Raw genomic sequence first — 25,459 nt, forward strand, 5'->3', positions numbered from 1 at the left:
GGTGAAGGTTGAGAGAAAGGGGGAAGGAAAAGACAAGTGTCACTCATCTCACCTTGACAGGGTTGCTGACTAAGAGAATCTAGGGATGGTTAGAGAAGATTTAGGCATGATAGGACAACTGGACTCAAGTCCTTCCTAAGATGTAGAGAGTGTTGGAGAGAATATAGGAAATGGTTATGAAATATGTGTACGTACATAATATTCATTAAGTTTGGAAGTTGGAGATAAATGATGAATTAATATTTAAGAAATATTAATTTTCTTAGCCACATGTTGGATGAGTTGGCAAAGGGAAGATGAAGTGGAGATGGAGGGTGAGTTGAAAAAGAAAGATTAAATAATTTAAGAAATTATTTAATATTTGAGACTATAGGATAGGAGAATAACCATTAAATATTGGATACTTAATTGATTGGAGGAGATAACTAAATATTAGATATTTAATTAACTTGGAGGAGATAATTAAATATTAGATATTTAATTATTTTAGAGGAATATAATAAATGAATTAATTAATATTTATGAATTAATAAAATATTAATTAATAGAAAGACACAAAAAAATGAATTGAATAAATTAATCTTTTCAAATTAATTATTTAATAGAAGAATAATTATTAAATAAATATAAAATATTTATTTAATTGCTCATAGCCATTTTTATGTGTATACATTTTGCCCCTCTTTGAAATGATGTCGAGACAACATTGTTTCAAAGATTAAATCAAGTCTCGATAATGTGCCTGATGGAGATTGAAAATCCTCATTGTGTGCCCCCTGAGGAGATTGATCATGAAATTGTTGAAAACTTTGGTTTGAACGATTGATCTCATGATAATTGATAAAAATTAGGTCAATTAAATTCATTTGTAAAAAAAAAATTAAATTACCCCATTGAATAGCATTAATTACTCTTCAAATAGTAAATATTAAATTAACCAAGGCTGATTTTAACTTCATTGTTATCCTTGTCAGCTTGTGAAGAAAATATTCTTGTTGAGGTGGCAAAATGGTGATTCCTATGGAGAACCATCGATTTGAGCGTGTTCGACGATATCAGTGACTTGTTGAGTATGGGTATCTGGTATGTATCTTATCCCGAGCTTTGTTTTCAACTTTTCGTTTGACTTTTCATGTTTTTAGGCGTGTTTTTTTTTTAATTTTTTTATTTTTCCGGCATTGATTTAGCACATTTGCAGTTTGTTTTAGCACATATGCAATTTGGTTTAGTGCATTTGGTCAAATTAACACATATGCTCATTAGATTAGTGCATATGTTAAGGATGTTAGCGCATATGCATAGGTTAGCGCTTTTGCTTTGTTTGTTTGCACTTTTGCAGCTAAAATTAGCGCTTTTGCTTGGTTTTGCACATATGCTCTTAGGGTTAGCGTATTTATTCAAAGAGATAGTGCATATGCTTTGGTTTAGTGCATTTGCATTTAGATTTAGCATATATGTTGTATTTTAGCGCAAATGCTCAATAGGATAGCGCAAATGCTCAAAAATAGATGTTTTTGATAAGTGAAAAGCTAAAAAATCCCTTTGATGATTAGATTTAATGTTTTTAATATGCATTGATGATGAATAGGGACTTGATTGAGTGATTGCATGATGTTGTTGGATAGATAGATTTGATTTTTTTTGATAGAGTAGCTCTAAGAAACCAATTTAGTTTCTGATACAAGAGGTTGGCAGAGTTTTGATTGAACTCAATGATTGATAGAAAACCATGATTGATAGGTTTTAAAATGATTTGATAGCTTAAGTTGCTTAAGTTTAAGTTGATATATTTGATAGCATAGATTGATTCAGTTTGATTTGATAGATTTGATAGATTAGCGATCACTTTGAAGTGATAGATAGATAGTTGATGATTGATTGAATTCTCTTGATAAATAGGAGAAACTTGATGTTCTCCAGTGTCAAAAGAAATTACCAGCAGTACGACATTTAGTGCCAAAGCTAACACAGGCTAGGATTAGACATATAGATGCTTGTGGTTTATGCCATTTTTTGTATATGCCTGAGATTACACATAATAGAGGATTGTTGACGTCATTAGTTGGGAGATGGCACAGTGAGCATAACATTTTCCACTTGCCTACTGGTGAGATTAGTGTGATGCTCGAGGATGTCTATAGGATTTTGCACATCCTAGTGACTGGCAAGTTAGTGCAATATGATTTTCAGGATCATGTTGGGACAGAGGCTTGCAGAGCCATGTTTGCTGTTGATAGCATCGCTAGAGGAGAGATCCACTAGGAGGATATGGTGATGTAATACGAGACTCTTCCTGTGATTCTTGCTGGTTTGATTGGAGGATTTATTTGTCCTGATAGGCGATCACATAGTTTTTCTATTGGATGGGGTGAGATTCTCCTCAGTATGATGCATCATCATACTCGATATGCTTGGGGTGTTTGCATGCTTGCACATTTATATCATTATCTTCATCAGGTGGTGTATGATGAGATCTCTAGTTTGTCTACAAGATGTACTTTACTGTAGATCTGGTGCTGGGAGCACATTGCTATTACTCGGCCTATTCATCACAAAGTGCATGGAGAGAGACAACCATATGTGTATTTTTATGCAGGTATCCTTACTCAGCATAAGCTGGGTAAGATGGAGTATTGGCATTGGGTGCTTGATTCATTGGATAGCATTACTTGGAGACAATATGTTGATTGTGAGCCATGGATGGATGATGCACGAACATTACTATTTATCATGCAGAGTAGATATCTCATTGGTTGGACTCCTTACATTGTTGAGCAAGAGTTGATTAGTCGCATTTTGAGACAATTTGGTATCATTCAGCCTATGCCTATTGGTGTGACGACATATGCTCGGTGGTATAGAGATAGATGAGATTGGGGACCTTCCTTGTCATTTGAGATTGCTCGTGTAGAGTTTGTTGCTACTCTAAGAGTGGCTTATGATATGAGATTACACATTCTTCATCCTGGGGTTACTATAGAGTATTCTCAGTACATACTAGCTCATCCATTTCCTCACATTACTAAACTAGCAGATCCTCCTCCCAGTTTAGGAGATGATGATGATGATTTAGATGATCTAGGTGTGAGGAGACATAGATGAAGATGAGAGCACAGAGCTACTTAGGAGGCTGGGGGAGGTGGAGATGAGGGTGGGGATGGAGGTGGCAGTGGTAGGAGACCTAGACGGAGAGGAGGTCCATTGAGAGTCCGTGGAGGACCATTTGGATTGGTTGGAAGGATTGCGAGAGCATGTCCTATGGGTGGGAGAGGTGTTGGACGGATTGGGAGGGAGCATGGCAGGGTAGGGATGAGATCACCGAGAGGGTTTCCATTGACAGGAGGAGGTAGGGTGACTGGATTGGATGGGGGTTGCGGGAGAGGCATTGATTTTGGATAGATTCAGCCAGACCCTAGGGTTATTGCAGCTCATGGTGGAGATGATGAGGATCCTGGGGATCATGTTCCCCTTATTAGATGATGGGTTAGGAGAGTTACTCGAACTAAGATTCTAGTAGTTAGATAGGGTGGTGGTGAGGAGGGGATTGGGGTTCATGCACCACAATAGGATTTGCCAGAGCAGGATGCACCAGTGCATGATATGCTAGAGAAAGATGCACTAGAGCATGATGTGCCATAGAAGGATGTACCAGTGCATGATATGCTAGAGTAGGATGCACCAGAGCATGATGTGCTAGAGAAGGAGACCATTGATAGTCTTAGAGCATAGATTGATCAACTTTGAGAACAAGTGCAGACTCTTATAGCTGAAAGAGATAGAGCTGTTTGGAGACAATAGGATACTTAGGGCCTTCTTGATCACATTCAGCAGGTTGGATCAGGTACTCTCTCTACTGACACTGTTAGAGCACTAGTTCAGGCTGGGAAGGAGACTTCCCACTAGCGACGATGATATGAGGAGGTAGTTGCAAAGAGCTAGAGAGTAGGTAGTTATCATACCACCGTGTTTATGGATACTAGCAGTGGTGAGGTCATGGGACCTCCTTAGAGGAGTGGTGATCATGGGAGATAGGCATCTAGAGGATCTTCTCACCCACAACCATAGAGACAGAAAAAGTCAAGTGGTAGTGGTGCAGGACAGTCATGACTTTATTTGGAGGCACTTGTATTGTTTATTTGATATCATTGTATACTTGGACTTTTATTATTTTTATGATGATCTATATGCAGACATGGACTCTATATGATGACGATCTTTCTTATATGCATGTTATTCTATTTGATGATGATGATGCTTATATGATTTGATTATATGGATGCAATGATTAGATGGATGATGTTCTATATGCATGTTACTCCTATTTTATGATGATGCAATGATAAATGCTTTTGTGATTTTCAATTTTGATGACCTTGGATGCAAATGAAAATGATTACTAACTTAAATGATATGTAAATGATGTAAATGCAATGATCTATATGGAAATTCAAATGAATGATTGATTTGGTTTTGTTCTATGATGATGTAAATGCAAATGATCTACATGAAATGTTTTTGATTTTATATGTAATGCTTATAATGATTATGAATCTAAGTGCAAAGATGCAGCTAAATGATCTTTATGAAATGATAATGCAAACAACAATGATGATACACTACATGATGAATGAAATGCACTTAATTGAATGCAAATTAATGCAATGATTTAAATGCAACTAAATGAAATGGATAATGATTAAAATGATTTTCAAAAAATGAATGAACCTGTTGTTCTCAAATTCTGATTCCCTTCTCTCCTCCTTGTTAGGAATACAATAAACTCTATTTGTATATGAAGAGGACACCGAGGAAGAACAGAATTCTAGAAAAAACATATAACAAGGTTTTGACAAAACCCTCTACACTTCGAACTTATCCAAAGTTCAGGTGGGTATACCTTCTATTAAAACTTTCACACTTTTAAAATTTGAGATCCATAATAAACCAATGCTAGAAACCTATGAACTTCATCACCTTAATAGAACTGAAACATTAATAAAAAAGCTTATACTCATTTTCAGTATTGATCTCCAAGACAAATAAAAAGAAAACCACAACTGGATACCAGTGCCATATTCGGGCTACAGAGTCACCCAAATCAAATTAGAATTCCAAAACTGAACAATCGCATACATTCCACCACCTCGGCCTTAATTAACCCCACACATGCCTAACATATACATGAGTTTTATCCTCTTAAAACTAAAACCATTCATCAAATTCAAAATGAGAAAACAATTGATTTCTTGATAGAGATATTCCATGCATATTTAATTCCTATCCCTTGAAGAGAAAATCTAGAAACACATCCATATGATTGCCTCACAACCCATGTTCAATCAAATAACCCTAGACTATTCAAATGAAACCAGCAAATTAACGAGTGCACACCAGAAGACAACACAAATTTAGGCTTGAAAAGTGTTGATCTGTATCTTTATATTCATTTTGAAAAATAATCTTACATGATTCAAAGAATTCTCTGTGATAGCTAGAAAAAACCCAGATATATTTCTTCGGAGTTTCTTTACAAAAATTCTTGTGATCCCTTTTCTATTAGTCCTGGTATCCATTTATAACATCATGGATGCATACAAGCTTCGAACATTCCTAAGAAAAGTTAGTTACAAACCGCAATGTCCTCCAAGAAATAGTTACAAGTCCTTTTCAGTATCAACGGCCTCTTCAATTTGTTGGTCCACTGTAACATCTTCTAACTGCTCTGGGATTCCTTCTTCTTGCACCACATATTTCTTGGTCCACTCTTGGAACACGTCATCTATAGGCCATGAGTAGCCAACAACTTTTTCCTTCAACTTAACCAACCTTTTCCAAGAGTTTATCACTTTATTAAATTCTGAATTCAAAAAGCCATAATGTGACTTTATCTTTTCTATTTCTTCAACTGTCTTGACAAATAGGGATGTGTCATTCGTATTAATGATTCCATTCACACTTAGAGACAAGTTAGCTCCCAACTCATCAAGCCATACCTATTTGTCCTTCAACTGATTTTGGTTAACAAAACCCGCAGGAAACAATTTAAATTTATGGTCAGAATATTCTTTCCTATACAAGTTAGCTTTCCTCTCCACATTGGTTCTTCCTTCTGCTAACTTGGTCAGACTTTTTGCTAACTCACATGTGGATTTAATAATAGCATTCGATCTTGCTTCATCATAGGATGCACAAATAAGTTCTAAATCCAATTCTCTTGGCATCCATTTATCCAAAATTGGCTCCAAAATAGCCTTGTCTTCATTCAACTCATTCCAAATATCAAAGATCTTCTTCATGCTATTGTGTTAGCAAAACTCAAAATTGCAACCTTTACCTTTTCCTCATATTTTCTTGCAAATAGGACCTAGGCCTGTTTTAACTTCTCCAATTCATGTTGAATAGTCTCAGTTGGTTGAAAACTAGAAGGCATAGGAGAAGGGGGAAATTCTATAATAGGACTCGTAGGTGGAGGTTGTGCAGGAGAAGAAGCTATCATTAGAGTAGAGGATTCACCTTGATGGTATTGTCCTACCAATTGATGCTTCAATTCAACAATGATGTTATCTTGGTTAGCTATTCCTTCTTTGGCCTCGTTATAAGCCTTCAAGATTGTTTCTAATTTCAACTAGAGATTAGCCTTTTCCTTTGCCTCCTTTTCTTCCACTGCTACATTGAATTTTGTTGTTTCTAAGACTGTGCTAGCAGCCTCTACCACCCCTATATCCTGAACTCTTCTTACTATCATGCCTCCTAGAAAACTAGATCCTAGGGTATCCTTCCTTCTTCTACTTTCATCCCTCTTTAGGGACCACATGACCAGAGCATCATTATCTTTGTTGAATGTCACTCCATCCATAGGCTTGGTCTCTTTCCTGACTACTTCAAGTACCAAGGCATCTGCTATATCCCATTCAGGAAGGAGTAAAATGCCAGCCTTTGAGACTATTTCCCTTCCAACTTCAAGAGTGATAGCTTTGAATTCAGCCATCATTTCTTGTTTAACTTCTTCCTCGACTAAAGTTGTATCTTTGTGAGGCTGCTCACTCATTCTCTTTTCACATCTTGCCTTGAATTGTTGAATGTTTTGTTTCCATGCAAATTGCATGAATGCCCCTATTGTGACAAAATTGTTGTCAACTAGGAATTCTTCACTAGCTTGCTTGACAGTCAGGTCTAACTCCTTACCTTTGAACTCATCTTCAGTTAAGTTCATCACAGAACTAGGTGGCTCTTCTGGCATTCCCTCTTGTGTCTCTTCATAGGTGTAAGCAATCTCTCCGAGGCTTCCTAACTGCAAGAACTATTCTACTACTGCCCGTTCATCTCATATATGGATAGGGGATTGAGATGGAGAGTACAGAGGTTCACTTTCTTGCACTTCTTTCCCCACCCTCTGCCTTTTAGGGGATTCTTGGATGTCAATGATGTTGGGACTCATTAAATTTGAGTCAAGTTTAGAGACCAATTTCAAAATTTTGCTCTGCATTTCCAAATGATCATAAAATAAGTCAGTTTGAATGGCATAGTTAGAGAGAGGGTAAAATGGAGCCAGTTGATTTTCAAAGGGTAAGGCTTGGGAATTGTGTCCTACACCTTCCATTTGACCTATGCAGTGATTTGAAACTTTTAGATTTTAGTTTGGATCAATTTATCAGGTACCCATTTCAAGGGGTGAGCTGAAAGTGCATTTTAGGTGCAAATGTTGATTTTACCAAGTAGCCTACTTTGGGTATTTATATCTTTTGCCCTGTTGATTATGATGATAAAATTAAAAATGGATTGAATTATATGCATAAAAGTGTGCCTTTATTCAAGTCTTCATGAATCCATTTGCTTAGTTTTCAAAGCTCAATTTTGCAGTTTGTATGTTTTGACAAGTCCCTGTTTCAGGACCTAGTCGGAGCCCTATTTTGCGTAAGTGTAAAAGTTGCCTCAGTGAGTGTCATGTCAGAATGTTTGTTCCAGGTTATCATTGGTATAAATGAAAAGCTATGTTTCCATTTTCAATCTCCTTCCAATCCATTTGATCGGTTTTCAAAAGGGTTTCTTAGGCTATCTGTTTCAGTGATCCATACTTTCATTGTCGTATCATTTAAAGTTGTTATTTTCATGAGCGCACCATTTGCACCCAGTCAGACTTTTGGTCAAACTAAGAATTCTAAGTTTTGATATGTACTTAAAAGTACCTAAGTCTCAGATTTGAGGGTCTACAAAGATCGTTTGATATTTTAAAGAAAGGCATCATGCATTGCCTGCGCATTGACTTCATCAGGTCCGTAGTGCCGGCAAAGCCAGTTGGTCATTTTTGACTATTAATATCTCTTCGCTCGAGATTCATCTTGAGAAACCATTTGGTAGAGTTCATTCTTGTATATCAAAGTACACTTCTATTAGATGGCAAGGTCCAAAAAGGTGTTTTGACCAGTTTGAAAATTACGTCTTCGCGATTAAATGCGAAAATGTGGCGCAAGTGCCTGAAAGTTGCAAAACTCAATTTAATGATTCGAAAATCGCGCCGATTGATTCCAGAGGTATGTTTAAGGTTATTGAGGCATTTCTAAGGTCATTTTAATGAAAACAAATTTATTTTTTTAGTCGGACCCGCTTTGGGGTCCGACCTGGCTCATGCTTGAGCATTAATTTTTGTGGTGAACTGTTCTTATTTCACGACAATGCAACTTCTCATGCCTTGGTCTTCACATCACCATCATCATTCTTCACATGCTTTGACTTCTTTCAGCATGAGCAATTGGATTTGACATGAATTTTCTCATTGCAGTTTTCTCTGGAGTAGTGGGTTTAGGAATTGAGTATAGTGTTCATGAAATGTGTGAAGATGTGAGATTTTTTAAGGAATGCAATGGCATGCAATCTCCCAGGGACAGATATATATAAATATGCAAAAGCTCTATTGGATAAGTTTGAAGAAAAATGGAAAAATGTTTTGGAACCAAAGCTTATTGAAACATGGAGCAATGCGATTGGTTAGTGAAAAGCCAAACTCTCTCCTCCCACGCATGGTCTAGGAAATGCAAAAAAATTTATACAAGTTGCAAACTGGTGGGTGTTCCCCTCCAAATCCAACGCTTGCCAGTATCCTCTTCTCTGTGTGACATGTGGGAGGGCAAGGTTAAAAGAAACCAGTAAATGCTAATGCTAGCTCCCCCCTGCATGGTGTTTGGCGAGTAAACCTCACTTCTGCCAGGTAAACCCAGCTCTCATGCATGGATCATTTGCATATAATATGGATAAGGAATTTAAAATTTTGGCAAATGCAGTCGCTGGGTGTGAAACTAGTAACCAGTGGAGAGTGGGGAGGGTTAAAACATTACCGAATCATAGGCACAAAGATCTACATGGGTCTTGAGGTTTCAGCAAATGGAAATTAGCCTGTGTTTACCCAAGGTCTCATCCTTGCCTGCTGCGTGGAGAGTGAGATGGTGTAGAAGCTGGAGTTAAGCCAATGATCCTCCCTTTTTTGTGGCATGGTGGTATGGTCAGCTTCCCTCCTTCAGTAAGAATCTCCACTCCTTATGCCTCCTCCCTCCTGTGCATGTTTGAAGAAGAGCATTGAGCTCCCAAGCTAATGCAAGCAGCAGGCTTAAAGCCCAGCCCTCCCATGTACGTGGAAAAAGGCATTTGCTGGAGTTAAGCCAAGGATCCTCCCTTTTGTGTGGCTGGTGAGTAAGACATCATCAAAAACTATAATCAAATGCAAGTGGTGGGTGTATGCAGGTGCTGTGTGGTATGGATAAGGAAGGCACATGAAATTTTTGATGCAAACCAAGTGTAAATCTTTTCCCCTGCCGTGAGCTATGGTAAAAAAAAATGTAAAGGAGATTCCAAGCTAATCTAATTGGTATTAAAGCCAATCTTTTCTTTCCCATGGCATGAGGCCAATTCTCCCTATCATGAAGTGTTTTCCCTCTACGTGGTTGTAGCATTGAAACCCCCAGGTGAGGTGCCATTAAAACTCAAAAAAACTTGCAGTCCCAGGCATAAGCCTTTATCTCACATTCGTTGGGGAATGAAAAGTTTTGATATTTATAAGCAAAGCTCCACATAAGTATAGTATCGAAAGCATGAGGATTTTGACACAAGGTGTTGATGGGTGCCTAGGTGGACCCCACATGTGCGGGCATGAATCCCAAGGTGATCAAGAAGGCTAACAAGTGGCGACTAGGTGGACCCCACGTAGGAACAGATCCTGAGGCAGGCGATTTTTGCAGAGAAAAGGTGAGTTAAAGATCGAGAAAGTTGTTGGAGATCTACGATGCGCGTGGATTTGCAAAGGGAAGATGCTCAAAGAATACCCTTTGCGAAATAGCGAAAAGCACATGTGAAAAACCAAGGTTAAAGACCCTGCAGGTTCAGCAAGAACCGACGGCTGGCGTGACTTCGTGACCCGAAGATGAAAGCTCGTTAGCCATTGCGAAATGGAAAATGACAGGTGGCAGGTCCAGGTGGAGGTCCATCTTGTGGGTCCCACTAAGGTGGTGATGAGGTGGCCGACAAATGAGCAGACAACTGGCGTACATGTGGCAGTGACGAGGCAGTGAGGTGGTGAATTGATGAGGTGTAATCCAAGGTGGCACCCACTAGACCCTATCGATGAATCAGAGATTGCCACATGGCAAGGCGTCAGGGGCAAAAATGGATGAAAAATCAAAATTAAATATATAGTTGAAACTATATAAGAAATTCGAAAAATTTAAATGATGGAAGCATAAAAATGATTAATTCGCCCAGAGGCTCATTTTTGCCCAAAATATCAAGTATTATATGTCATCGGAAAGCTATCGAGATGAGGAATGCAGTTATGAAGTTAGTTTCAACAAATGTGGGATATTTCAAGAGAAGTTTCCACAGGAAGGAAGAAGAAAATGAATTTCAGTTAGAGAAAGAAGACATTTGGCAGTGTGTTATGCAGATCTGATCTTTCCCTCCTCTTCTTTTTCCCAATTCTTGTCAATTGTAAGGGTTCCAAAATTTCTGAGGAAGTGCTCTAGTTTTCATGGCTTCCAGTTTTGAATTGCTTGACCCAAATGTGTAAAATTCTATGGTTCTTTTCAGGGTATAGAGGTTGCAATGTAGTGTTGTAGATGTGGTTTCTTAGTTATAGGTCTTACTTGTGTAAGGCATGAGTAAATTTCCCACAATATTGTCTCTATGCATATATTTCATTGTTATGAATTGAATCCTCAAGGAGGCTATAATTTGTCATCTCAAGGAGATTGTATGATTGTTTGTAGGCATTCTTCAGTGAAGAGTTTAAATTCTATAATCATTCATAAACAATGGAGTGTGTCCTAGATCTGATAATTTTGTGAATGGAATTGAGTAATGCATTAATATAAGGTGTTAATGTAGGAATATTGTTATAGGAAAACCAATTTGTAACTATGGATGCACATTTGTAGTTCTGTGTGTGACTCTGTTGCCCAATGAACAAGGCACTGGTCTTGCAGATTTGGGGATAGTTTCAGATTAATTCAAATTAAAGACAAATCTATGTCCCTTTATGTTTAGGGGTTTGTGTTCTATTCTTTCCAAGCTCTATTTCATCCTATTGTTTGTACAAATTTAGCCAATCTATAGTGTTTCCGAACTTGTTGAGCTTGTGAAGTGATATGTCTGCCTATTGTTTGATGCAGTCATAAGTGTGTAATGAGCCAATTTCATGCATCAAAAGGGTATCCCGCCTAGGTCTAGTAGAACCTGAAGTGCGAGAAGATCAATTAGGGTCCTATGTTATGTTGTCCAAGCCCTAAAGTGTTTCATTGATTGAGACTGGCTTTTCTCATAGATTGATTTGTAGGTGTACTTGGGTTAATCATTTTTTATGATCAACAAATGACATCTTCAATTGTTCTCTTCCCTCTTGAAGTGGAAGGCTCACCTGTTACTGGCATCAATACACTATATTTTGACCTTTTGTGCATCACATAATCACCGAGAGGGATGGCTTTAGCAAAGGCAAGCTTAGTTAGAACTAACTTAGCCTTGTCAAGGTTATCTTTTATTATAGCCTCCCTCTTTTCTTTCAGAGTTTGCATTAAATCTTCAAAGTAAAGAATTAATAATTTGAACTTTTCCTCAAAGGGATTGAATCTAGACAGAGGCATAACTGCTATCAAATTGATGAATGAAATCCAGACCCTTTTTGTTTGCCACCCACTTTTCTTTCCTCAATTCTTGCTCATCCAAATTGAATTCATTTCTAATTAGGTCCTCAGGGAAATGTAATTGGTGCGGCCTACCTTTCCATACTGCTCTTCTCCTAAACATGTCGTTGAAAAAATCCTTAGGGTCAAAAAACCTGGTTACTGTAGTAGACAACCTATATGGTTGAAAAAAGTCATCAAAAAATTTCCAACCACCTTTGGTGATCACGAATTGGTGGGCCATGGTAACAGTTGGGAAAATAGTCCCTTTAACCCTATTTGTTATCTTTGCCTCTTGCACACCTCCAATTTGCCTTAAGACCTCTACAATCCCTATTTTCAATGGGAATTGATAAGGCAATAAATATGGAGTGCCTCTGAAACCATACACTCTGAAAACTATAGAAAGAGGGTACAAATATATATCACCCCAATTACGAACAATCTTAATACCTTCAGCAAACTCTTTAGGTTTGAGAAACTCCAAAAGAGCCTTTGGGATCCTAGGGTTCTATGGGCATAGAAGAATCCTAAGCCTAGATTCAAAGCATCTATCAAACTTCAAATAACTGGCATCCTCTTTGTCCCGAGACAAAATTGTGCTCCACAGTTGCATAGGTATCTCCTCACCTTCCTTTTCTTTGATCAAATCCATTTCTTTAGCAAAATATTCAGATCCTTTGAACAAAAATATGTGCATTAGGAGACAATACCATCCAAAACATCTATCCACCTTACCATTTTTTATCCCTACAAGCCTTGCATAAATTGCATCAGTGAGGTAAGGTGCATAATCAAATGTCACTGCTAGAGAGGGGTTCAGAATCTATGCCATCATTAACATATAATGGGTTGGCATGGTTGTTTCAGCATCTTCCCCAAGGATCTGACATAGTTTCCTATACATGCCCTTGGCCCTTAAAGTGAACAAATTAAGGGAGAAGGGTTCCATGGTGCTAGGGCCTACTATAGTTAGCCCTCCTATTTAAAAAAAAAACTCCTTCAAAGGGCCACTCCTAAGGTGATCTTTCTGCACATCATAAACTTGGGCCAATGTTTCAAAATCAATAGGCTCTAATAAATTTGACACCTCACTGAGCTTAAAAAAATTCATTGATTTCTATCGGGGCTCCTCCATTGACATTCCTCACACATCTAGCAATAGGATCATAATTGTGTGCGATCTGGGTTAGCAAGTCTACATCCATAAACACCCCAGGGACTACAAGCTTCCCCATGTCTAGTTCCCATATGTTTTTCATTGGGGCACTGGTATGTCTTTGACTAAATCCCACTTTAAAAAGACCCAGCCTTGAAATCCCTATTTGTGAATCCCTTAACCATCCACCCTTGTCATATACAATGTCTCCAATCCTTAAATGGGGGCCTTTAGGAAATAATTCTTTGATTTTGGCCACAACATTTGAGGACATGGTCAATTGTTCTAGGAAGTCATCACATATATTCCTATCTTGATAATTTACCTTCCCTGTGAACTCCCTTCTTGGTGCCATCCCGTTAATGCAATTATATTAATTGAGATTCAAACAAAACACTAATAAGGCAAGCACATAGTAAAGAACCAATTTTCAAACTGTAATTAGTAAGCAAGATACAGAAAAACCTGTTACTCTCCTAAAAAAATTCGCTCTACACCAGCTCCTCTGTAATAAACTCGTCGAAATGGTGCCAATATTCAATTGATGTGGACCATAATATGACAACATGGCATTGAATTGAGAAATTAATCCCGCATGCTTTGGCCATCAACTCAGAATTGAATTCACAAATCATATTAAAAAATGAGCTCCAACGGATCACCTGTTTTCTGAGTATTTCATTATTTCGCCATTTCATGGAGTTTTAAACACCTACACCTTTCCTTTGCAAAGCAATGATGTTCGTTGGATCCTTAGAAACTTGCATTGCTTTTACTCTTTTGGTCCTTTTGTATTAGTAATGGGCCCCACCTTCTTTACGCTACTTCATGAACACTAAACCTTGTGCACTTTGATCGCGCGAAACAACGCTGGTCGTCATCTCATTTTCCACATGCTTGATCTTTACTGCTTATGGTGACCGCCAGTCTTTTTTGCTAACCGCGCACCACCATCACTACTAGTGGTCTTCGTTACTTCACGAAAACTAACCACCTTGCATCTTTGAGCTATGAAACAACGCCCATCATTGGATCCACCTCGAGATGTATAACATTTAATGTACTCAAAACTTTAAAGTGGGCCCCTGGCTTGGAAACCACTTGCTTTGTTTCATCACCGATGAATGAATCTTATGTGTCGGTCTTCTATTCACTCAAGAACTCCATCGGGCTCCATCCTAGGACCGCCACGTGTTCCATTTCACCATGGGTTTCAACACCATCATCGATTAAATCAAGGCTGGCCCTCAAGCAATCCTTTGGAGCCATGTGCATCTGACAAGTCATCATTTCCCTCAACCAAGAGACCCACCTGTCTTGGCATGCCATCCACCATGTGACTGCCATGTCACTTCGCTATTTCATGAATGATAATCTTTGTTTGATTTGAGGTTGCGAATCCACATGAGCCGTTTGATCAACCACAAGGTGATCGGTCTTTAAAACCACGACCCACTTATCCTTTGAGCCCACCAACCTTTTCGCTACTTCACAGGCTTTAAATCTCAAGCAACTCTTCTTCGCGAAGCAATGACAATCATTGGATCTTTGGAAACTACTCACCTGTTAACCTTTTCATAACCACCTTGCACGGGCCCTCCACCTTTTCGCTACTTTGCGAAAGGTAAAACACGGATATCTTTTGGCTACGAATCTATGCACACTGTTGATCTTCTCTGAACTGATCGTCCTTTAACCAAATGAAATGCTTACCTCTAGGACCCACCAACTCTTCTGTTGTTTCATAGAGGGTAAATCACATGCATCTTGGGATAGCAAAGCAACGCCAGCCATTGGATCCAATACAAGATGCATTCCTTTTCTCTGACAAACAATCCTTTGGTCGGCCTGCTTACCCCTTTTGCCACTTCACGAATGCTAAATTGCAGCCATCTTTGCTCAGTGAAACAATGCACATTGCATGATCAACCTTGACTTGTATGATAATTAAGAAGCCCGACAAAGATTAAAACAAGACATAGGTAAAAGCGTAAAAATTGGAAATATTTAAGAGACCGCCTAGGGAAAACCTATAGGGGGTAACACTTTCACGACGGAGCGACCCTTCCACTTAAGTAGAAAAGTAATGCATAAATAGAATGCAAGGGTTTTTTCATAACATAGGAAGGGTTAAATCTTTCAAAAACCTTAAACCCTTTTTGACCCAAAAAACACAGAGGCAACAAGGCCATGTCAAACACAACTTTACAGATTTTAGCCAATTATGGGACAAGAATACCCAATTTTCAAAACAGTGATAACAATGGCTTTGACTGGGGATGGTTGATTGCAAGATGAACACAAGAATTCAGAAACTCTGGAGAATAGACCACACACAAGCCCAAAAACAACCAATAGAAACAAACCTAAATATATACAAACTAAGACCTACTGTGCATGGACTTAAGAGAAGTAATGTTTCAGGAACTGTCCATGCACTAGAAATTTTTGTACCTCTCCATTCATTTTATACAAAAAATATGAATCCTTTCCATTAAGATCATAAACCATAGAGGGGCCTATCCATAGTGACTCAATTTTTTTGTGTTTTCCTTTATCTTGCCCTTTTGCATTCCATTGAAGCACCATGTCGCCAATTTGAAACTTTCTTAACAAGGTTCTTTTGTCAAATAGATATTTTAATTGCAACTCGATCTTCAAATTCCTCTTATGGGCCAAAGTTATAATTTCTTCCACCTCCACCATCTGAATCATTCTATCTTCCATAGGTTCAGATAACTCCATGTCTTCAGCTTGCAGGAACTTATATACTGGAAGAAGATTATTAACTGGCACCCTAGATTGTGTGCCAGAAACCAATTCAAAAGGTGAAACCCCAATTACTTTCTTGACAGTAACCCTGTCTGCCCATAGGGCCAACTTTAACTTCTGGTCCCAAGACCTTTTGTTCTCCTCTAGGATTTTCTTAATAATGTTCAAAAGGCTCTTATTGCTGGATTCAGTTTTCCCATTACCCTGAGGATGATATGGTGAAGAGTAGGACATAACTATTCCATGGCTGGTGCAAAATTCAATGAACTACTCTGACCTGAAGCTCATGGCACTATCCATCACCAGTTTCATAGGAGCACCGAATCTGGTTATGACATTATCCATCAAGAAGTCAATAACATACTTACTTGTGGCTCTCCTAGTGGGTATAGCTTCAATCCACTTGGTGAAATAATCAGTGGCTACTATAATCCACCTATGACCTCTTCCTGATTTCTCAACTATTTCTCCAATAAAATCAATGCCCCATTGGACGAAAGGGGCTTCCACTGTGACTAGGCTGAGGGGTAAGGCTCCCTCATACTTCAATTTAGATGAATTTTTCTGGCATGGGTCACATCTCCAAACATGTTCATGGGCATCTTTAAACAAAGTGGGCCAATAGTATCTAGCCCAAACTATCTTACCAACAGTTGTTTTGGTAGAGTAGTGACCTCCACATACTCCATCATACATTTCAGTTAACATCTTTCTAGCCTAGGATTTATCCAAACACATCAACAATGCTCCATCTCTATTCTGCCAATATAGATCACCCTTAATTAGGACATATTTTTGAGATTTAAGTCTCAGTGTCCTTCTCTGGTTGTGGGTCATTCCCTCTGAATATGTTGCATTCCTTAAAAAGTGCACTATCTCTGAGTACCAGGGTTGTGACTCAATACTTGTGACCAAGATGTTCTCAACTTCAACATTATTCACCTCAATGTCAAGAAGGTTTGATTCATCTATCAGCTTAGCAAGGCCTAAAACTCTCACCAATTTAGTGATCTTAATCTCTAAATCAAACTCCTAAATTCTGGTTATCCATCTACATCTTTTACCAGTGACCTCAGACTGAGATAAAATATCTTTTACAATCGCATGTGGGACATAAGCAATTACTTGTGTATTTACAAGATATGGCCTAAATGCTTTAACAACCTTAACCAAAGCATATCCTTATTTCTCCATGATTTCATATTTTAACTCTATAGCCTGTAAAGATTTGCTATAAAAAGCTATAGGATGTTCATATCCTTCACTATCCTTTTGTAGAAGAACTGTAGCCATTGTATTATATGAAGCAAAAGAAAATAGAGAGAAAGGCTTATTGTAGTCAAGGGACTTCAACACTGGTGCCTCCTAAATAGCCTTTTTTATTTCATCAAAATCCTTTGAAGCTTCTTCATCCTAGTAGAAATTTGTATCCTTCTTAAGCAATATAACAATGGACTTGACTATCTCTCCAAAATTTGCAATGAATCTTCTAACAAAATTTACCTTGCCCAAAAAAGATTAGATACCTTTAGCACTCTTTGGCTTAGGTACATTGTTTATAGCTTAAATTCTATCAGGGTCTATTCTAACCCCTTCCTTGGAGACAATATGCCCAAGCAACTTCCCTTCAGTGACAACAAAATGACACTATTTTGGATTTAAGGAGACACCAAATTCCAGAGCTTTATTGAAAACCTTTTCCAAGTGCCCATAGTGATCATTCGCTCTTTTGGAGAAACATGTTAAATCGTCTTGATACACTACCATGATAATGTTAATGAATTCCTTGAAAGCTACATCCATTGCTCTCTGAAAAGTAGCTCTGGCATTTTTGAAACCAAAAAGCATTCTTACATATACATATGTTCCCCAAGGGGTGGTAAAAGTAGTCTTGAATTGTTCATATTCTTTCACTAACACCTAGTTATATACTGAGAACCCATCCATCATAGACAATAGGTCACAACTAGTTACTCTTTGCAACATTGCTTCCATATTAGGAGAAGAATAATTGTCTTTCAAAGAAGCAACATTTCGGTTCCTAATATCAACATAGAGTCTTATGTCCCCATTCTTCTTCCTAACTAGGACCAAATTATACACCCGTGATGAATGCCTTATAGGCTTAATGATCCCCCCTTCCCTTAACTTGGTTAATTCTTGCTGCATTTTAGATTCCAATAGGGGGTTGATAGGTCTTTGTTTCTGTCTAAAAGGCTTAGCATCTAGAAGCAAAGGGACTTTATGCTGAAACAGATCTTGTCTATACACCTTCAGATCTTCATAAGACCAAGCAAAAACATGCTTATATTTCTTCAATAAATTAATAAGGGTTAACTCTGACATGAGGAGAATTTTTTTTTCCAATATACACCAACTTAGGGGATGATTCTATCCCTAAGTTCACTTCCTCTAATTCATCTAACTTGGTGGTTGACTAGTCATGCAAATGATTGTCACTGTAATTGAACATACCTTCCAATTCTACTAACCCTTTAGGTATTTCATTAGTTTCCAACTGAACCATGTCATTTCCAAACACAGTTTCTCTATCTTCAACCACTTATACCAAGGCATTGCAATCAATTTTTTGTCCATCATAGTCATCAATGCATTCTATGAATCTAAGAATGTCTTCATCATCAACAAACACTTGCCAATTATACACATTATCAGGAATGACCAGCCTAGCTTTTATCTCAACTGTGGATACACCGGTTAGTGTTATATCATCATTTTTTAATGCAACATTTGCTAAGAAATCAGCCATGATATTCTTTGATCTTTCTATCCAATAAATAGAGAATGCACTAAAATGTTCAATCACATCCCAAACTGCATGTTTGTATCTTTTCAAACAATCATATTTAGATGCATACTTAGATCTAACCTGAGAAACAACTAACTCTAAATCCCCTAGTACTCTTAGCAACTAAATCCCATGCCTTTTTGCAACTTCAAGCCCCAATAACAAGGCTTCATATTCAGTAGTGTTATTTGTGCACTGGAAGGCTACTAGAAATGAATATTTGAAGGCCATACCTGATGGGGACACAAAAAGAACTCCTGCTCCAGAACCTTCTTTAGAGAAAGCTCTATCAAAATACATGTGCCATAAACCATGTTGTTGAGATTCCGATTCAATCACAATAGACTTAGTATTTTTCAGTTGAGGCAAATTCAGTTGTATTCTAAATTGTCAAGATCCACATCAATCATATAGTTTAACATACTAGGGTCTATCTTCTCAATTATCCTAGGGGCACGTGGTTCTCTATACAACTTAACTTGTCTTCCTTTGATTGGGATAGTAGCATATGATAGATTCAACTTAACATTTCCACCTACTGTTGTAGCCCATTGTCTAGATAAAAGCATGCCATAGTGAGGTTTTGTATCAGTTACTATGACATCCATCTTATATGTTGCTTTAGGGAATGCTGCTATTTTTACTTCCACATCCTTCATTGTACCTATCACTGGCACTTCTTTGTTGTCCATAGCATAACACTTCCCATACACTGTACTTACTGACAACCCTAATTCTTTCATGACACCATATGGCATCACATTTGCAGCTGCACTAGAATCTATCATACAGTTCTTAATTAACCGGTTGTTAACTAATAAAGTAACATAGAAAGGATCAACCTGTGAAGGCTCTTGTGTAATATTTGTTCCAACATATACCTCCGGGGTTTACATCTCATGAGCCTTTTCATCCTTGATTGTACTTGAAGGCAAAGCTGTGCTACTGTCAGATATCTTAGAAAATAAAGATAAAGCAGCTTCTCTATGTTCCTTTATTTTCAATAATTCTATCAAAGGGACTATGACTTTCATCTGAGTAAGAGCCTGAGTCATATCAAAAGTTGAATTATTAATCAACTCAGTATTAGTCTTAACTTTCTCTATCTTAGGCTAACTTGCCTTCTTCATTGTGGCAGTTCCTTGTACATCATCAGTAGCATTATTACCCATACCCTTGGCTACATATTTAATTTGGTTATTCTTTTCTTGACCATCTTGAGGCAAGGTAGTATTACCTATTGCTTTCTTCTGAGATACTTCTTTTATGAACATTGAGCCAGGTTCCCCTTGGTCTCCATCCTTCTTATTACTCCTCAAGTTATAATTACACTTGGCTTTGGCTATGGCAGCTTTAGTAAGATTTCTTACTTCTTCATCATTGGGTCTTCGGAGATGAACTTATGCATCTTCAATAGTCACAACATTCAAAGTGGGATGCCAATCAAGTGTCAACTATCCTTGGTAAGATCTATTACTATTTAGCACATCACATTCACTAAATTCACTTTGTAATGACTCATCATCACTTTCAATAATAGTTTCGAACATATTAATATCAAGCTCAGCCTCTTTTCTCATGGATTCTTTGAGGGCTTGAGCTAAAACACATTGATGAGGAGAATGTGGTCCATCACAAGCCATGCACCAAGGAGTATTTTCCATGTTATGAATTTTCCTTCCTTTCAAAGGTTCTGGGGTATCTTGGTTTTGAGTGTTTTTTGGCTTCTCATTTTGAGGTTTGTCATCTTTTTAGGTTGTATTGTAAGGCATGTCATGCAATCTAGGAGGCCTATCTTGCCAATTGTAATGAGGCCTATCATTTTTACTCACCTTGGTAGTAAGATATTTCATGGCAATCACTAATTTCTCTATTTTTTCATCTTCCTTAGCAACTTTATTAGGTTGTTGTTTTGATTATTACCACAACCTTCCATCAGTCCTCCTTCCCACCTTTCTAGATGCTTTCCTATTACTTTCAACATTTATAGCAATTCTAAAAGCATCCCTCAAACTGTGTGGGTTTTTTGTCCCTAGGAATATAGGCCATTTTGGAATCGAAAGCATTATAATAAGTGTTGAGACACATATTATCATCTAATCTCATTACTTGATATAGCCTATGCATTGCTTTCTGAAATCTAGCATTGAAATATGTGACAATTTAATTATCAGACTTTCTAATATTATTAAACTCATTGAGCATGAAGCTCACATTTGTTTTGTCACCATATTGTTCTTGAAAACAATTTTTAAAATCTTCCCAAGACCCAATGCTATTCACAAGGAGACCTCTGTACCAATCCCTTGCATCATCTACTAAGGACTATACAAACAATTTCATGATGACATCTTCATCTACTAGTTCATAATCATTGATTAAGTCACCAAAAGATTTTAGGTTCTCTTCTGCATTGATTGCACTGTTGCCAACAAATTTGTGGAGTCTATCCCTCAATTCTGTAGGAACATGGTTAGGGTACCCTGGGATTCCATCAAAGAAGAGTTGCCTATATAGTTGCAGATTAATAGGTCTTCTCTGGAATTGGTTTCCAGTACAGTTATTACCCATGTTCATTCTCACATTAGGGTTCTAAATTGGAAGAGCTTGGCTACTTTGACTTATAATGGGGATTTGATTAGCAGGAACAGTGCTAGTAGGCGGGGTTGATTGGATTTTTAGTGGAGGGAGTGAAGTAGGATGAAGTAAAGGTTTACTTGGGTCCACTGATGGGAAAATTATAGGGGGGGCTTTAGATAATTAATTTTTCGTTTAACCTCTTGATTGGCTACCTCTAATTCAGCTTTCTCCAATTCCCTTTGCAGGTCTTCTTTCTCTTTCCTCATCCTGTTTATCTCCTTCTCATGTGTAGACAACATAGAAGATATTTCTATTGTAGTTTTAGACCTAGACCCATCTTCCATACACTTTTGTTTTCCTTTGTCAATGTTATTCCTAGCAGGTTGTGGATCACTTAAGACCTCTCTATTTGGTTGCACAACAGATTTGTATACAGGGTTGCTTTTGGGAACTAAATTTTCTCTGATGATTGGACCTTCATCCTCACTTTTAGCTTTCTCTTGGGTGAATAACTCAAGATCAGCAATTTGCCTCAGAAGCCTGTCCCTCTCAATCGGTTTAGCTTTCACTTCCTTTTCTTTATTTGCTTCCTTCTTTGCTCTTAAAGATATTAAGTGATGGAGTCTTCTATTGAGGGCCTCAATTTATTGGGACACCTTATCCTCATCAGGGAATATTTCTTCAGAATCTGATATATTGACTTGGTCTATATCAATTAAACTAATATTTCCATCTATTGTCCTAGGCACAGAATCCATTTTAATATTTGAACTATTCCTGTCCTTCCTAGATAAACTAGCATGAGAGATCTTCTGATTTAAAATTTGGACATCCTCATTGTTACCAAATAACCCAAAATGAAAACCCAAAATGTCTTGATCGGATTCACGAGAGGAAGAATTTGAATTTACATATTTGGGTCTATCAGATGACTTACCTGTGTTAATTCTCTTTTGTACCCAAGTAGCATTAGATGGCTCATGTACAACTAATCTTTTTTGGCTTCTCTATGCCTGTTCAGGTAATCCCTCTTGCAATGTCTCTTGAGGATGCTTCCTCATGAATGACTTGGTCTTCCTTCCTCTCTGCATTGTAATTGTTTTTCTTAAAAGAATTATACTTATTCTATAGCACTAGTTATACTTTGTCAGAGTCACCAGCCACAAAGACTGTGGGTAATAAGAAAACAAGCTTAAACAAATCACTTACAAAGATTTAATAAATCAAGAAGATTTTCAAAGAGAAAGATAGCACAAATGAAAGATCCACAACACATAGATATCCAAACAAATTTCCAAACTAATTTAGGCACCAATCTGTAAAATAGATACACAATATGACTATTCCCCAGCAGAGTCGCCACTTTTGTTTTTTAAATTCTGATTCCCTTCTCTCCTCCTTGTTAGGAATACAATAAACTCTGTTTGCATATGAAGAGGACATTGAGGAAGAATTGAACTCCAAAAAAACATATAACAAGGTTTTAACAAAACCTTCTACACTTCGAACTTATCCAAAGTTCAGGTGGGTATATCTTCTGTGAAAACTTTCACACTTCTAAAAATTGAGATCCATAGTAAACCAATGCTAGAAACCTATGGACTTCATCACCTTAATAGAACTGAAACATTAATAGAAAAGATTATACTCATTTTTAGTATTGATCTCCAAGAGAAATAAAAAGAAAACCACAACTGGATACTAGCACCTTATTTGGGCTACATCATCACCCAAATCAAATTAGAATTCCAAAAATGAACAATCGCATACATTCCACCACCTCGGCCTTAATTAACCCCACACATGCCTAACATATACATGAGTTTTATCCTCTTAAAACTAAAACCGTTCATCAAATTCAAAATGAGAAAACAATTGATTTACTCATAGAGATATTTCATGCATATTTAATTCCTATCCCTTGAAGAGAAAAGCTAGAAACGCATCCATATGATTGCCTTACAATCCATGTTCAATCAAATAACCCTAAACTATTCAAATGAAACCAGCAAATTAATGGGTGCACACCAGAAGACAACACAAATTTAGGCCTGAAAAGTGTTGATCTATATCTTTATATTCATTTTGAAAAATAATCTTACATGATTCAAAGCATTCTCTGTGATAGCTAGAAAAAACCCAGATATATTTTTGCAAAGTTTCTTTACAAAAATTCTTGTGATCCCTTTTCTATTAGTCCTGATATCCATTTATAACATCATGGATGCATACAAGCTTTGGACATTCCTTAGAAAAGTTAGTTACGAACCGCAATGTCCTGCAAGAAATAGTTACAAGTCCTTTTCAGTATCAACGGCCTCTTCAATTTGTTGGTCCTCTATAACATCTTCTAAATACTCTGGGATTCCTTCTTCTTGCACTGCATATTTCTTGGTCCACTCTTGGAACACGTCATCTGCAGGCCATGAGTAGCCAACAACTTTTTCCTTCAACTTAACCAACCTATTCCACGAGTTTATCACTTTATTAACTTATGAATTCAAAAAGCCATAATGTGACTTTATCTTTTCTATTTCTTCAACTATCTTGACAAATAGGGATGTGTCATCTATATTAATGATTCCATTCACCCTTAGAGACAAGTTAGCTCCGAGCTCATCAAGCCATACCTGTTTGTCCTTCAACTGATTTTGGTTAACAAAACCCCCAGGAAACAATTTAAATTTACGCTCAGAATATTCTTTCCTATACAAGTTGGCTTTCCTCTCCACATTGGTTCTTCCTTCTGCTAACTTGGTCAGACCTTTTGCTAACTCACATGTGGATTTAATAATAACATCTGATCTTGCTTCATCATAGGATGCACACATATGTTCTAAATCCACTTCTCTTTGCATCCATTTATCAAAAATTGGCTCCAAAATAGCCTTGTCTTCATTCAACTCATTCCAAATATCAAAAATCTTCTTCATGCTATTGTGCACCATGGAACACCCTATTGTGTCAGAAAAGCTCAAAATTGAAGCCTTTACCTTTTCCTCATATTTGCTTGCAAATAGTACCTGAGCATGTTTTAACTTCTCCAATTCATCCTGAATAGTCTCAGCTGGTTTAAAACCATAAGGCATAGGAGAAGGGGGAAATTCTATAATAGGACTGGTAGGTGGAGGTTGTGCAAGAGAAGAAGCTATCATTAGAGTAGAGGATTCACCTTGATGGTACTATCCTGCTAATTGATGCTTCAATTCAGCAATGATGTTATCTCAGTTAGCTATTCCTTCTTTGGCCTCATTATAAGCCTTCAAGATTGTTTCTAATTTGAACTGGAGATTAGCCTTTTCCTTTGCCTCATTTTCTTCCACTGCTACATTGAATTTTGCAGTTTCTAAGACTGTGCTAGTAGCCTCTACCACCCCTATATCCTGAACTCTTCTTACTATCATACCTCCTAGAAAACTAGATCCTGGGGTATCCTTCCTTCTTCTACTTTCATCCCTCTTTATGGACCACATGACCAAAGCATCATTATCTTTGCTGGATGTCGCTCACTCCAAAGGCTTGGTCTCTTTCCTGACTACTTCAAGTACCAAGGCATCTGCTATATCCCATTCAGGAATGAGTAAAACACCAGCCTTTGACACCATTTCCCTTCCAGCTTTAGGAGTGATAGCTTTGAATTTAGCCATCATTTCTTGTTTAACTTATTCCTCCACTAAAGTTGTATCTTTGTGAGGCTGCTCACTCATTCTCTTTTCACATCTTGCCTTGAATTGTTGAATGTTTTGTTTCCATACAAATTGCATGAATGCCCCTGTTGTGACAAAATTGCTATCAACTAGGAATTCTTCACTAGCTTGATTGATAGTCAGGTCTAACTCCTTACCTTTGAACTCATCTTCAATTAAGTTCATCTCGGCACTAGGTGGCTCTTCTAGCATTCTCTCTTGTGTCTCTTCATAGGTGTAAGAAATCTCTTCGAGGCTTCCTAACTACAACAACCATTCTGCTACTGCC

This window comes from Cryptomeria japonica, chromosome 8 (assembly GCF_030272615.1).
Source record: "Cryptomeria japonica chromosome 8, Sugi_1.0, whole genome shotgun sequence".
Lineage (NCBI taxonomy): Eukaryota > Viridiplantae > Streptophyta > Pinopsida > Cupressales > Cupressaceae > Cryptomeria > Cryptomeria japonica.